The following is a 13,571-nucleotide window of genomic DNA, read 5'->3' on the forward strand; positions in this document are numbered from 1 at the left end:
GGGCAACATCGCAGGGCTATCCGACAAGCAATGGAGGGCAAAGAAATTGACCAACCAGTGGCACGACATTTGCATGACTTTCTTCATCCATTGGCAACTTTATCTTACAAGATTATCGATCATGTTCCCCTGTCTAGAAGAGGAAGCGACAGGGATAAGCAACTGCTACAATTAGAAGCCTTCTGGATACAACGCATGAACACAGTATCCCCTGGTGGATTGAATGAGAACTTGTCCCTTGCTTGCTTCTTTTGAAGTCTGTTTCTTACAGGTTGGAGTGATTTTACACTCCTTTTGGGTCAGTTTTATGGTCCTCCTTGTAGTGGAGTTGATACCATTCAGGCACCGGACTTGATCCGATCGGCTATTCTTTTAAATTTTACACTATCCTCTTTGGGCCTTCATGGATGTCTGGTGACATGGCATCCATTACATCCAGTGTTTACAACCATACTAATGCTGAAAATGCCCGATCTCATCTGATCTTGGAAGCGATACAGCGTTTGGCCTGGTTAGTACTAGGGAGGGGGACCACCTAGGAATACCAGGTGTTGTAACCTTATTTATTGGATTACTCATGTTGCCATATGTTGCTTCCTCTCAAGTTGATCCGTGATCATTTCATGACTTTATTCTAGTCCCTCTTATTATATAGCCGATTGGACAACAGGTTATTATCAATTAACTGACCCGCTTTACATATATATAAATATCTTTTTATATATATTTTTTTATACTAATACAGTGAGTTATGATGGTTAGCTCAAATATTCACCTTAACATATATGAAACATTGGATTATTTGTGCCGATTGATGAGATTTTTTGCCTCCTTTATGGTTTGATTACTATTATTTTCTTTATTCATTCCATCTCTTGATTTCTGCATCACTTGTGCATAGACACAATATTATTATTATGTTACCTTTTATTCTGTTGATGTGGTTTGATGTTATTGCCACCCAGAACGGGATTATCTCATTGTGAAAAGCCCCATCGTTTATTTGTTCTGTACCTTGTAAACACGTAAGCCTACTCATTTTTTTTATGCCCAGCCTTTATCTTCATCTTTGTTACCATTATCTTAGATCATATAGTTTTTTTCAGGCAGTCCATTGATATTTGTTAATGCGCATGATTATTTATGTATTTTTTCGTGTTCTATGTATATGTTGTATGTTTATGTTTTACCTCATATTGTCTTCACTCATCACTTCCACACATTTATTAATGCTCACATGATGCATTCACTACATTATTAACACTATGACTGTACGCACATAATCATTCATGGATACATATGTTTATTTACTATGCAGGTACTTTCACTTTCTTCACCATCCCCCCTCTCTGCTGGTTACCCGGGTGATAGCGTCTGGACATCAGCATCACACACCTGACGTCAGGGCAGCTCCGTCCTCCCGTGGGTCGCATGCTGATAACGTCAGTCACTCGGCGCCCAGAGAGATGATTACGCTTCTTATTACACAATCACATGTGTTCTATAAAAGGTATGTACTTCATGTTTTCACGTTGTGTTCTTGATAAAAGTCTTCTGACTGAAACATTGGACTGAACTACCCCAGTGTGGTGTGATTCTTTGCATTAGAGGTCCTGGGAGTGCCGCTGACATTTCTTTTCTATTTAAGTTGTCACAAACTACAGGGGGCACCCGGGCAAGTATATTGGTTTAAGTGGAGTGCTAGCTCTTGCATTTGTTCATTATATATATATATATATATATATATATATACATACATATATTATATCCAGGGCTCTAATTTATTCATGGGGGTGGGGTTATCATCAATGGGGAAGAGGCTACTGATAGTGGGAGTGGAGTGAGGGAAGGACAGCGCTGACAGCGCTACCTTCCCTGCCCGACGGCTGCTGCTAGCCGAAGTATGGAGAGAAGGACAGCGCTGTTAGCACTGCCTTCTCTGCCCTGTCAGCAGCATCTAGGCTGCTACTAACAGCCGGAGGAGGGAGAGAAGGACAGCGCTATCAGTGCTGCCTTCTCTTCCCTGTCAGCAGCCGCTGCTGCATGCCGGAGGAGGGAGAGAAGGACAGCGCTGTCAGCACTGCCTTATCTGCCCTGTCAGCAGCCGCTAGGCTGCTGCTAACTGCCGGAGGAGGGAGAGAAGGACAGCGCTGTCTTCTCTACCCTGTCCTCTCGGCAGCAGCCAGGGGGGTGGGTTTGCCAGCGCTGGGCTGGCCGATCACTGCAGTGATCGGCCCATGGGGTGGTGCAAAGTGTGCAGAGGGACCAGGAGGTCCCTCTGTGATTGGCGGCTGCTAGAAAATGATTTTCCAGCAGCCACCCATAGAGCTTTTCTGACTGGTCATATCAGATACGACCATGTCACTGAAAGCACAGTCTGGTATGGTCATATCTGATACGACAATTCCAGGCAAGTGGTTAAAAAGAGCAGGATAAAGCACATAAAGGTATATTTCCAAAACAACCATATACCCATCTCACATGAAATGAATGCAGATTCAACACATCTTTATCTGGTCCTTTCAAGAATATCCAGGATTTGCCAGTATATATTTTCAGTATTTATTCACAGATAACACACAGAAATATCAAGTAAAATTATAAATATGGAGTCCAGAATAGGGATAACCGCAAAAACCTGGTACAGATGTCAAATAGTATATAGTCCCAAAGAACAGTCCAGATCAGTCCTCAAAGTAATATGCTCAGTATCTTTATGGTGATGTGGTATCCACAATTCAAGGATCTCTGGATGGTGCAAAAATTCTCTCCCAACCAATGTGCTTTGATTTGTAATCTTTCTCAAGGTCTCATGAGAGTTGCTCCTTGCTTGCCATTTTTGCAGAGAGTGCTCTGAAACACCCCGGTCATGTGTTTCAGACTGGATCAGACATCAGTGCTGCATACATACAAACATAGATATCTTTATAATACATTTAACCCTGATAGTTGCTGATAGGGAGGGAGAGAGAGTTACCTAGGTCAGGACACCAGATCCAGGAACAGAAGTCTGGCATTCAGCCAGCAAACTCCCATAAAGATCTCCCTTGAGGTATACTGGTAATTGACAAAGACTGGAAGTTTCGGCCTGAGGGCCTGATTCAGAGCTGGACGCTCTGACAGAATCAGGGCCAGCCTTCTGTTTTTTTAGAGCGGCCTCCTGGCTGCTTGCATAGCTGTCGGTGACCACCCCAGCTATAGCGAGCGGCCAGGAAGATGGCCATGATGGTCAAGACCATCACGACCATCGGGCTTGCGATGAGACCCTAGGTAGGATCTCATTGCTGCAAGCCCTAGAGTGCTTTTGGCTCTACCAGAGCCGAAAGCACTCCCACTGACATCCCATGGGAACGCCTCCATCTGGCTAGCCATGCCCCCGGCCCACTCACCAAAGGGGGCATGCTGTCACTCAACATCGACAGCATGCCCCCTTTGGTACGAGACCCAGAGGGATGGCTTGCCATCGCTATCCGGGTCTCGCGCATGCACACTAGGCCACCATCGACCCGCTTGTGAGCGCTCAGCGCTCGTGAGTGGGTCTAAATCAGGCCCTGTGTTCCACTGAAGTGTAAGGCAAGCTACAGTATTACTATGGATACAAGTGAAGCACAAGTCACTCATACCATAGCATAGGTACTCCCAAATTTTTTAACACAAAATCACGATCAATATAAAAAGAAATACCACACCTCATATACTAAAATATAGAAATAAAAGGCTGTAAATAACATACAGCTCAAATTATTATATAATTCAAATATGATTATATTTAATTAGATGTATTTAAATATACTAAAAATCAATATAATTCATACACATGATGATTTAATAAAAATTGTATAAAACAATAAAATAGTGCAAATAATACAGTATAAATATAAATAATAATACTGATAAAATTTTAAAAATACTAAGATCCCATTTTCATACTAGAATGTCATTGTAAATACCATTTTAATTCAAAATCAGCATTTAGGCCCCCTGTTATTAAGGTATTGAGTATAAAGAGTCCACCTTATCTCTGCTCTCACAAAGTTCCTTCCAAATCTCAGTCTTTCCAGTTATATTTTATATTCTGTATCCCAATGAATTTTATAAGTTCTTTATTAGAACACTAATGGGTGGTCCTAAAGTGATCCGATAATGTATGTTGATTTAAAGCCTTTTTCAATATTTTATAAGTGTTCTGAAAGCTTAGATTTTAGTACCCTTCACATCCGTCCTCTATAATTAAGGCCGCATTTGCACTCCAACAAGTATATAACATTTGTTGTGAGGCAGGTGATAAATCCCTCTATCTTACATTCTTCCCCTTTTACTATAAAGTTTGTGATTTTAGATTCAGATGAGGAGACAGTTGTACAAGCCACACAGTCTCCACATCTGTGGAATCCTTTTGTGCGTATAGGATTAGAAGTAATCCTGGGCGGTGCACTTCTTACAAGCATATCTTTCAGATTTTGGGGCTTTGCAATAAATAAACACTGGTTTAGATGGAATGGTGTCTTTCAGGACAGGATCTTTTAATAAGATACCCCAATGTTTATTAATCATTTTCTCCATATTTTTATAATCAGAACTGAAACCTGTAATAAATGCCTATTTGATGTGTTTCTGTTTATTTATTCCTACTTTCTTTATTCCTATTGTCTAAAATTATTTTTCTATCCATGGATAATACCTAACTTTCTGCTTCTTTGATAGATTCTGGTCTATAATCTTTCTTTATGAATCTATCATCCATTGCCTTTTAAACCATAGGAACTGGCCCTTAGGTATTCACTTTAAAACAGTTAGGATGGGGATTGCTAGTTTGGTGAATATAACTATTTGAATCAGTCAGTTTAATATAACTTTTGTATGTATTATTTTATCCTTTAAATATATGGTGAGATATAAAAAATTAACATTCATTTTATTTTATCCTCTAAGTAGGGGTGAGCGGGTTCGGATTTCTGAAATCCGAACCCCCCCGAGCCCCCCGATCCAAGTCCGATCCGAATCAGGCTTGACTTTTCCCGCCTGACTCGGATCTGAAATCGAGGCAAAACGTCATCATCCCGCCTTCCGAGTCTCGCGGGTTTTGGATCCTATATAAGGTACCCGCGTCGGCGCCATTTTCTCACTCGGCTGTGGACAGTGAAGAGGGAGGGTGGGAGTTAGGGCTGTGTAGTGTAGTGTAGTGTAGTGCTGCTGTTGTCCACTACTTCAAAGTCCATAGGGGCTGGCTGTGTTGTGCTGTGCTGCTGTTGTTAATAGGGGCTGTGTCCACTACTTCAAAGTCCATAGGGGCTGGCTGGACTGTGTTGTGCAGTCAGTTCTCCATAGGGGCTGTGTCCACTCCAAAGTCCTGTGCAGTGTCCCAGTCCTAAAGGGGTGCTGTAGTGTTGTCCAGGGGGTGCTCTGTCCATCAGGGGTGCTCCCCCCAAGTGCTAAAAAAATAATATATTTTCTGTGTTTGTGAATTGTGTGCACAGTAGCCGCACGTGCATCAACAAAGTAGTGCCAAGCGTGCGCCTGTGTCATAAGTAAAGGGCCGGCTGGCTTGACCGTTAAGGGTGCTGTAACCCCCGAAAGTACACTCCAGTCCAAACCAAAAAAAAAATTATTTTCTGTGTTTGTGAATTGTGTGCGCAGTAGCCGCACGTGCATCAACAAAGTAGTGCCAAGCGTGCGCCTGTGTCATAAGTAAAGGGCCGGCTGGCTTGACCGTTAAAGGGTGCTGTAACCCCCAAAGTACACTCCAGTCCAAACCAAAAACAAAATTATTTTCTGTGTTTGTGAATTGTGTGCGCAGTAGCCGCATGTGCATCAACAAAGTAGTGCCAAGCGTGCGCCTGTGTCATAAGTAAAGGGCCAGCTGGCTTGACCGTTAAAGGGTGCTGTAACCCCCAAAGTACACTCCAGTCCAAACCAAAAACAAAATTATTTTCTGTGTTTGTGAATTGTGTGCGCAGTAGCCGCACGTGCATCAACAAAGTAGTGCCAAGTGTGCGCCTGTGTCATAAGTAAAGGGCCGGCTGGCTTGACCGTTAAAGGGTGCTGTAACCCCCAAAGTACACTCCAGTCCAAACCAAAAAAAAAATAATTTTCTGTGTTTGTGAATTGTGTGCGCCGTAGCCGCACGTGTATCAACAAAGTAGTGCCAAGCGTGCGCCTGTGTCATAAGTAAAGGGCCAGCTTGCTTGACCGTTAAAGGGTTCTGTAACCCCCAAAGTACACTCCAAACCAAAAAAATATATATTTTCTGTGTTTGTGACTTGTGTGCACTGTGGCTGCACGTGCATCAACAAAGGAGCAGCGCCAAGCGTGCGCCTGTGTCCCATAAGTAAAGAGTCGGCTGGCTCATTTCTTAAAGGGTGGTGTAACCCACAAAGTGCACTACTCTCCAGCAAAAATAAAAAAATATTTTCTGTGTTTGTGTGCGCTTTAGCCGCACGTATATATATATCAATATAACATAAATGGAGGACCAAACTTTCTCCGATAAAAATAAAATAGGGAAAGATCAAGAACCACTTCCTCCTAGTGCTGTTGCTGCTGCTGGGAGTTGTTCATCATCCCAGAGAGGAAGTAGGAACATCACTACTTTTACTAAACAATTGACCCTCCAACAGTCCCTAGCGATGAGGATGAAGTACGACAGCAGTCATCCTGAAGCAAAACTTATAACTGAGGCCTTGACTGCTATGTTGGTGTTAGACGTGCGTCCGGTATCTGACATTAGTGCAGTGGGATTTAGACAATTGATGGAGGTAGTGTGTCCTCGGTTCCAAATCCCGTCTAGATTCCACCTGCATCCTCAAAGCAGCAGCGACAAGCGTGCGTCTGTCTGTTAAAGGGTGGTGACACCTCAAAGTGTTCTACACAAACAATTAAAATATTGTTCTTTTTTTTTCGGTCTTTGTGAAATATGTGGGCTGTAGCCGCACCTGCATCCTTAAAGCAGCAGCGACAAGCGTGCGTCTGTCTGTTAAAAGGTGGTGTAACTCTCAAAGTGCTCCAAAAAATAAAAAACTATTTTTAAAAAGTGTTTGTGACTTGTGTGCGATGTAGCCGCACTTGCATCCTCAAAGCAGCAGTAACAAGCGTGCGTCTGTCTGTTAAAGGGTGGTGACACCCTCAAAGTGTGCTACACAAACAATAAAAATGTTCTTCTTTATTCTGTCTTTGTGAATTGTGTGGGCTGTAGCCGCACCTGCATCCTTAAAGCAGCAGCGACAAGCGTGCGTCTGTCTGTTAAAGGGTGGTGACACCCTCAAAGTGTGCTACACAAACAATTAAAATATTGTTCTTTTTTTTTCGGTCTTTGTGAAATGTGTGGGCTGTAGCCGCACTTGCATTCTCAAAGCAGCAGCGACAAGCGTGCGTCTGTCTGTTAAAGGATTACATCGGTGACAGCATCCAAGTTGGCATGTCAGACAGTCCGTACCTGTACTGGCAGGAAAAAGAAGCAATTTGGAGGTCCCTGTACAAACTGGCTCTATTTTACCTGAGTTGCCCCCCCTCCAGTGTGTACTCCGAAAGAGTGTTTAGTGCAGCCGGGAACCTTGTCAGCGAAAGGCGTAGGAGGTTGATTCCACAAAATGTGGAGAAGATGATGTTCATAAAATGAATTATCAACTCTTCCAGGGAGACCAGCCTCCAGAACGTACAGAGGGACCTGTGGTTCCAGCAGGGATGAATTAATACTCTTTGAGGATGAGGATGTACACACTGAAGTGGGTGAGGAATCGGTGGATGAGGAGGATGAGGATGACATCTTGCCTCCGTAGAGCCAGTTTGTGCAGGGACAGATAAATTGCCAGCTTGTTTTGTGGGGGCCCAAATGAACCAATCATTTCAGCCACAGTTGTGTGGCAGACCCTGGCGCTGAAATGATTTGTTTGTTAAAGTGTGCATGTCCTGTTTATACAACATAAGGGTGGGTGGGAGGGCCCAAGGACAATTCCATCTTGCACCTCTTTTTTTTCTTTGCATTATGTACAGTTTGGGGCCTAGTTTTTCAATGCCATCCTGTCTGCCACTGCAGTTTCACGCCTAGATGGGTCACGTGTTTGTGCCGCCCACTCGTGTCGCTTAGCATAGTCATCCAGCTACCTCGGTGCAACCTTTTGGACATAAAAACACTATTGTGAGGTGTGAGATATTCAGAATAGACTGGAAATGAGTGGAAATTAAGGTTATTGAGGTTAATAATAGCATAGGAGCAGAAAAACCTACAAATTCTGTGATTTTAGCTGTTTTTATGCTTTTTTTCAAAAAAATACAGATCCAAAACACAAAACCCAGAACCCAAAACACGGAAGAGTGGTTTTGGCAAAACCAATCCAGATCCAAAACACGAAGAAAGATCCAGATCCAAAACCAAAACACAAAACACGAAAAGTGGCCGGTGCACACCCCTACCTCTAAGTCACATATCTGGTCACAATAGCGTAAAAGTGTTTAATGCCAAACCTCATACAGAGAGTCCCCTCCTGGTGGATCTTATTACACACTGACAGTTTTACTCTGCTTTGGCAATTTAAATGTCTCTTTCTCTGGAAAATGACTCAAAGCATTTTGAAAAGAGTCACCACACCACAGAGGATTTCAAACAACTTTATATAACTTCCCTGTAGGACACTTGCTTTACTTTCAGACTGGACACTCCAGTCCTCGATTTGCATCTCTCCATCTTCAACTGTAGGCAATTGGCCTTTTCTCTGAGCTTGATGCTTTTTCCCCATATTTATCTCCACACAGAATAAACACAAGGATAGCTTTTATTTCCAATATATCACACTTTTCCTTCAACAGTGTTTTCAATACAGCAAAACATTTTTCTTCATGTGGCACTACAATTACCAGCATGCACTGTATCATGTATCATGATGTCATATGCTTGAGCATTTCAGCAGAATAAACTACATATTTTTCATTAACCCTTCCAATGCTGCAGCAATTTAAATACTTTTCTTTTATTTGCAGGATTTTTCAACATTTGTGCACATTTCACTTCACAAACACAATATATATTTTATAGCTGGTAATTCCCAAACATTTGCATGTCTCATAAAGGTTTTTATATATTTAGACAATTTCTAGACAGACAATACTTCATAACAGATTTATCTTCACTCACCGCCTCGATGAGCATTCCACCATGCAGGTTCAGTGAGCATACATATTTCAGTTTAGGTTAATATAGACCACCTTTTTTGCTGGGATCGAATTGCCCACATTCTCCACCATATTGTGATGACTTGGGGTCATTAGTTTTGTAGAGTGTCATTGGTGCAGTGTTAGGTGCTTGAATCAGGGTGCACACATAGCATTTAAGATTATAAATAAAAGTGCTTTATAGTCAGCATAAATCTGGAAACAAAAATAACAAATGCCTAGACCCATTCAGACACTGACTCACTTCTTTGCCCCTGACTTACTTTGGGCAGCTAGTCTGCAAGGAAAAGTCCAAAGTCAGCTTAGTCCTGCTTTTTTGTCACACAGTCTGAGAGGTTTGTGGTCCTCCCTGCCTCATGCAGGTCTGAACTTAGGATCCCTGGCCCCCAATTGCTTGGGTTAGCTTCACTTGGCTCTTTGGCTGCCACAGTTTCATTTAGACTGTCTCCAATGGCAACCTGACTTGTCTACCTTCTCATCAGCCCACACCTTTGCTCTCTATACAAGGCAGCCCCTAATTGTGACAAAACTTAGTTTAACTACCCTGTACGGGTGGATCCCTCCAGACCAAAACAGAATCCAGCTCACTATCACCATCTCTGGTGATAATGTCACAATATGTATAAATAATATAAAATGGTTTTACTATAGCTCTTCCACCAGTAGCTCCTGCCACAGTTACTGAATCTATTTTTACAGGAGAATCTTAGGAGGATCTTAATGGAGTATGATAACTTGCTATTACATCCCTGAGTTTGTCAAACACATTGACACTGGCATGCTTCTTAGTGAAACCAGTAATACAGAAAATGCCTGCCTGTGAATGAGCTGGCATCATGTGTTAGATACTGCTGCTGAATGGCTTCAGTGATTTTATACTTGGTTCCTCTTGCAAAACATTTTTTCATCAACAATTTTTAAGTGAAAATGCAATATTTCTACTTGGTCCCCTTCTGTGATGGAGATTCACCCACAGCAGCAGCACCAGCTCTAGTGCACAAGGATTCTTCTTGGGTATACTGTATAGTGGAGGAGTCAGTTTACATTTGTAAATTGGATGCACGACTACTTCTTAACTTTATTTTGGTGGTTGATGATAATGGTGTTGGTGGGAGAGATTGCATGTGCTGGTATCTATCCATGTTACTGGTAGCTGCTGTTGCACTGGTTATTATTTTATATGATTTTCCAGATTTTTACAAACATCTTCAAATAGCTTGATCCAATTTTTGTAAATGGGAGGAGGTGCCTATATAGTTAACTTACTTTGGCACTACAAATGTTACAGATGCCTTGACAAATGTTGTTGCATTGTAAGGTAAAAATAATTCCACATGAAAAAGGTGGAATTTTTGTTTTTTTGTCCAGTCATGACAATGCAATTCTCATTAAGGGCAATAATTGCTTTCAATGGTGGCTGACTTACCTTCACACAAACCTCATCATCTTCCTGAATTTCAGCAACTTGTTCTTGTCAACACAATCATCATCAACATCCTCATTAGTGTCATATACACAATTATCCCCCTCATCCTGTTGCACTTCCAAAGTAGCATGCTCAATTTCTATGTATAAACCATTATCATCATTGCTTTTACTACTACTCATTCTCACATTTCCAGAATGTTAAGAAATGGTTGAAGGGGGCTTCTTTAGGATTACAGTGTCGGAATTAGAAATATTAGACTCACACACAGCACTTGTGGATACAATTAGGGGTATATTTACTAAAGTGTAGGTTTTTATAAGTGGGGTTTTTGCCCATAGCAACCAATCAAATTCTAGATATTATATTTTAGAAGGTACAAGATAAATGATAAGTAGAATTTGATTGGCTGCAATGGGCAACATCTCCACTTGTAAAAATCTTCAATTTAGTAAATATACCCCTTAAACTCTTACAGGAATCTGTGAAGTTTGTGAACATGCAATTATTCTTTAGACTTCATATTCTTTTTGTGCACTGATATGCAGGTTTTAGAGATGACACATCTAGACTCAGAGTGAGTAGGTTGTGCATGCAAGTTTACAGAAAATGCCTGTCTGTGTTTGGCCTTGGATTTTAAAATAGGCATTCTAAAGCATGAAAGAGCACTAGCAGGACCACCACTTTTGGAAAGTTGATGTTTTTCTGCAGTAATGATTCCCTTTATAGTTAAAAGGGATGTTTTCTGTTAGATTAAAAATCCTGGCCTCTGTACTGAGCAATCACCTCCTGGCAAGCTCTCCACTTGGGGGCCAAGCATTTCCCAAAACTTGCCAACATTTGATGAAGTGGATATGCCCACAGACTGTAACCACCCAAGGCAGCAAACAGGACCTGAGACATCACTGCAGTGGGATCTGGGAGTCATGCTGCAGCCCCTGCCACTCCCTTGACCCACCGGGGCCTCCACTGCCCCCTTGCACCTGATGAGGGATATGGTGTATCTGAGAGATGACCCTGAACCTGCAAACTTAGCCATCAAGGTAAGTGGGGAGCCAAGGAGAGAGAACACCAGGATAAGGGCATGGTCGCCATCGTGCTGCATGCTCCCTTCCCTGTGATAAGAGACCACCATCACAGCCAGCTTCAATTTGCTTCTGCTTCCAGACCCTCCTAAGGCTGCACTGGAGAAAAAGATAAGTCAGATGGCCATCCTGCTACATATAACCACCTCCCTGCTCAAGGGCTGATTCACTTTCATGAAGCCCAGCAGGCCCCTTTTGCTGCATCAGGCAGCACAGACCAGCGAAGCTCTGTGGTGGGACAACAAACTGGCAGCTTCTTTAATAGGGCCGCAGCAGGCTATTTTAGTGTGCTGTATTGTGCTATTGTCTTCTCCTTGCCAAGTTCCATTTTATTTACCAGTACTATTATGAATTTGGACTTTATCTACTTTGTGTCATTTGCTCCACTTACAAAATACATATTCAGAATATATCACCTATTTATATTTAAATTCAGTTATACGTTTGCTTACCCTGTTCTGATTCAACTCCAAAACATGCAAGATCCGAGATTTCTGGAAAACTTATTTAGCCTCATTTTGAGAAACGATCAGGGCGGGAAGATGTGAGTTGGAACTCATATCCACTCAGAAACCCCAATTTTGGGTGTTTTCTGATCTCTGCAAAACTGAACTGCTCATCTCAATTTTAAAGTCAGCTTGACCCAGTGGGGGTTGCCTTATGTTGGGCTAAACAGCAATAAGTGGAATTACATAAATATATGCAAAATATAAAAATGTAAATTTTTTCACTTATTGCATTACAGACTGAATGCAACATCCATTATATATCTTGCCATTTTGCCTGCAGTTAAGGATTGATCTTGCTTTATATTATAAATCCACTATTAGCTTATCTTTAACAAATGACAAGCCATGAATTTTAGCTTGTAGCCTTATTCTATTATCCTCCTCAACAACCTGTGCCCAGAAGCTGATACTTTCCAAATGATCATTGCATTGCTGTTTTCTTCCATTTAGCAGTGCAAAGTCATCCAAGATGCTACACCAGTCCCTTGTGAGTAAATATGCTGCAGCCCGATAAGAGGTGAGGGACTCAATTTCCATTCATAATGTCCCCATCACTCTATCTACAGAAGAAATAGAGGCAAGAATATTGCTTAAGATATAAAACTGCACCAGCTAACACCTTTACAGCCTCAGGGTAATGCTCTGCTTTACCTTGCAAAGAATGGCAGTCCCCTCTGGCAGGAGAGGGATATAAAACTTTTTCAATAAAGGTCACACTAATAATATCTCACCAGAAAACTGCATGTGTGTTGTACAAATGTACCGAAAATGTGAACCAGAATGTTACACACACTGGAGATTAATTGTAAACAATGGCTTTGTTCTGTATACAATATACACTGAAAAATTAATATTCACAAGCTTAGGAATGAATTGAAACTTTATAAAGAAAAAAAAAAAAACAGGGAAAATGTCTTTTATATACCGAAACAATGCAGTCTACAGAAGCTGCTTCAGTTTATACTCAACTTTAGACTTTCAAATGGCTGAATGCTTGCCGTCAAATTAACTGCAGATGCTTTTTTGTGTTATCTCCGTCTCCAAATAAACACAACCACTGATATTTTATGATCACCTTATTCTGTTTATTTCACTTGAAGCCACTGTATGTAGTGGGCTAGTGTTAAAAAGATTATAAATGAAGTGCACAGACAATATTTATGTCATTTTAGACAATAATACTTACTTTAAAAAATATACTTTTGCACCCATGGTAGAGACTGTGTACAGTTAATGCCCTATTGGCAATTGACACTATCACATCAAGCAATGCATATATATATAACATTTCAACAAGTTACTTATAATAAGAATAATGACAAAGAGACAGAATGTGCATTCAAACTGGTCAGCCTTTATATTAAAGAGCAATCAAACAATAATTTC

General features: G+C 41.4%; 1 pseudogene; it reads left to right on the top strand.

The window, feature by feature from the left end:
• Nucleotides 1–440: 440 nt before the first annotated feature.
• Nucleotides 441–560, top strand: LOC148443231 (5S ribosomal RNA; annotated as a pseudogene).
• The last annotated feature ends 13,011 nt before the right edge of the window (nt 561–13,571 follow it).

Source organism: Taudactylus pleione, unplaced genomic scaffold (assembly GCF_031769625.1).
Source record: "Taudactylus pleione unplaced genomic scaffold, aTauple2 ptg001314l, whole genome shotgun sequence".
Taxonomy (NCBI): domain Eukaryota; kingdom Metazoa; phylum Chordata; class Amphibia; order Anura; family Myobatrachidae; genus Taudactylus; species Taudactylus pleione.